Raw genomic sequence first — 3,387 nt, 5'->3', positions numbered from 1 at the left:
GACAGGTTTTTTAGTGCCTGGTCTTCAGGGTAGAGAGAGGAAGGGGAACCTCCCTGGAGTCCTGTAAAGCTAAGTAAGTTGGTGTGCTGGGAGGATCCAGGCTGTTGTGGAAAGTGGCTGGGTGAGAACAGCGGCTGATCTTCCTCAGTGGCCCCAGGGCTGGTTCTAGACTCACTGCCCTTTCACCAGCTGAGGTTTCCTTGTCCAGCCTCCTCAGTGCATGACATGAGGCTCCTCCACAGAGTGGAAGGAATCACACAGGCCACAGCAAACCAGCATGGAGCTGGTTTGCTTTAAATGCCTCTTGCATTTGAAGCAAGTTTGTCTAATTCAGCAAGTATTTGCTGAGCGCCTCTTCTAGGCCCTTGTCTGAGGGAACAGAGGCCCTGTGGCTGCACATCTGTCTATTCAGCTGCCCTGACAAGAACACCACAGACTGGGCTGCTTAAAGTAGCAGATGTTGCCGGACGTGGTGGCTCATGCCTGTGATCCTAGCACTTTGGGAGGCTGAGGCAGATGGATATCTTGAGCCCAGGAGTTCGAGACTGGCCTGGCCAACATAGTGAGACCTTGTCTCTGTTAAAAAAAATAAAATAAATAAAATAAAATCCTAGCAGATGTTTGTTGCTCACAGTTCTGGAGGCTGGAAGTCCAGGACCAGGAACTGGCTGGTCTGGTGTCTGCTGAGGCTGCCTGGTTCCAGATGGCACCTTCTCCCTCTCACACAGTGGGAGGGGCGAGGGGGCTAATCCCCTCTCTGAGGCTATGCCCTGTGGCCTTCTCTCCTCCCCTGGGTTCCCTCCTGGGATTTCAGCCTGCAAGTGGGAGCACACAGGCCAGGGCACAGGCTCCTGCTGTGTGAGGCTGGGTGAGCGTTCACTGCCCTGCTGTGTCCTTCTATTAGGGGGTCTCCACCTGGTCCCTCAGTGCCTGATAGGCCTGCCCTGACCCCGGTGATGTCCTCACTTCTGACCCCCATCTCCTCACCCTCCTCTGAGTGCATATTCTCATGCCCTTCCGTGCAATCCCTGTGCTGCTTCCCTCCCAACTCTGGGATGTCTTTTCAGCCCAGTGGAGCGTTAGGCTCCCTGGAAATCAAGCTGGACCCCTGTTACTGCCCCTGCATCGAAGATGCCATCTTCCTTCCCTGCCCTCACAGGGCCTGCACCCTCACTGTCACCACCACTGTTGTCCCTGTGCTGCCCTGGGCATGGCGCCAGTGTGTGCTGGTGCTTACCATGTCACTGGCACACACTTGTTTACACAGATTATCCCACTATGATTCTGGCAGCAGACCCACAAGCTGGTTAAGGCCCCAGATACTCAGACAAGGAATAAGTGCAGCCAGGATTAGTGACCTGCCCGTGTTCACACAGGCAATGGTGGAAAGTGCTCCAGGGGTCACACCCAGGCAGGCTGACCCCAGACCCTCTGGCCAGAGTGGTCCAGGGGACCTCCTTGTATCAGGCCATCTGTGAAGTCCACAGGACGGGACCTCAGGGCTCTCAGGACCTCCAGTGCTAGCCCAGGGTCAGGTATTCAGCAAGAGATTTTAAAGCATCTGCCAACTGCTGGGTGGGGACCGGTGGGAGGAGGGTGCTTCATCTTCCCTCTGCCCCCTTTCCCAGCCTTTTTGGCTTTTCCCAGTTTGCAAAGATCTCATGAGAAGATGATAGCGATTTAATGTCGTTATCTTGCAAGGATCATCTGCATTTTAGAAAGTAGCCTGAGAAGATTTTAGCCCAGAAAATAGACTTCTTAGGCACAATCTGTGGCCCTTGGCTGTAGAGGATTTGGATCCCTGCTTCTCCTCCAAAAAACAGAAGAAAATCTCAGTGTAGCGGGAGCACTAAGCTTGTTTTCTATCTGGGGTACTGCCACAGTGTGTGAGCCAGCAGAACCTCAGTGTGTCTGATATGTTGTGACATTTTTGTTATTTTCTATTTCAGAATTATCTTAGATATTCTCATGTTTTTCCAGTAATAGAAGGGGCTTGCCCAGGTTCCTGCCCGTCCTCTCGGGTTGCCTTGGTCTGCAGGCTGACATGGGAAGAGAAGCTGGTTGCAGTGTGTATCCCCCAGAAACCCTCTCCCCTTCCCCATACCATGGGACTTGCCCACTGCTTACTAGGGTTATTCCTGGGTGGTTTAGAATCCTGGTCACCTGCATGTTGCTGCTGGATGCACAAGTACCACGTGACCCATGGTTCCTCTTTTGGGTGTCAGGAGTGGTGATGAGGAGAAGGTGGGCACTACAGACTCAAACTAGTGAAGTCCCCTGTGTGTTCCATTCTGCGAAACTTAGAAAGATTTAGTCTATAATAACCACAAGAAAGGAAACTGTTTAATTTATCTTGAAAAATTATGAGAGTAATCCCATATAGGGGAAACATCATACCCTCCTCCTGGTTCTTTTCTTTTCTTTTTTTTTTTTGAGACGGAGTTTCACTGTTGTTACCCAGAGTGGAGAGCAATGGCACAATCTTGGCTCACCGCAACCTCCCCCTTCTGGGTTCAAGCAATTCTCCTGCCTCAGCCTTCCAAGTAGCTGGGACTACAGGCGCACACCACCATGCCCAGCTAACTTTTGTATTTTTAGCAGAGACAGGGTTTCACCTTGACCCCAGGATGGTCACGATCTCTTGACCTTGTGATCCACCCACCTCGGCCTCCCAAAGTTCTGGGATTACAGGCATGAGCCTTAAAGTGCAAAGCATTTTCCTGTGATTTTAACTTCTCATGTCTCTGCTGTGGTCTGTTCTGGCTTAGCTTTTTCTCAGCTATGAGTGTCTTACATAAGCTGATCCCTTCTGGCCCCAGGCCCATGATGGTGACACCTGTCCCTGCCTCTACCTCTGTCCCTGCCACCTGCCTCCCTGATGTGGAGCTCCTGCCATCCTCATATCTGCCTGTTCTGGGGACACTGGGACTTTCCCTTGAACTAGGCCACCTGGGGGCTTGTGTTTGCCTGTGATTCAGCAAGCAGCCCTGGCAGACAGCCCTTTCCAGACTCCCCTAGCAGAGTTAACTTCCACAGTGAGAGGCTTCACAGGGACAGGAGGTGGCCTCAGATGTCCTAAAAAGGCAGATGTAGGATTGGAGCTAATGGGAGGGAGGGAGGCCCTTTCTGTAGAGAGAACTTTCAAATTTGGTATTTTTTCTAAGCAGGGGCTCTTTATCCAGCATCCGGGGGCAGGTGCTCAGGTATGCACCAAGCCCTTGCAGCTGTACACAGATTTCTGCATGCGTTTTTCTGGAGCGAACACTTGCCATCTTCTAAAGGTTTCTGACACCTGTGCCCCATCAGAACAACTGCTCCTGTGGAGGAGCAGCCTCATTGATCCCAGTTAAGGTTCTAGAGCCCTTGGAAGCCACATACACAGACACC

This window comes from Callithrix jacchus, chromosome 2, assembly GCF_049354715.1.
Source record: "Callithrix jacchus isolate 240 chromosome 2, calJac240_pri, whole genome shotgun sequence".
NCBI lineage: Eukaryota > Metazoa > Chordata > Mammalia > Primates > Cebidae > Callithrix > Callithrix jacchus.
The sequence above is the reverse complement of the archived record's forward strand: the minus strand, read 5'-3'. Positions refer to the sequence as shown.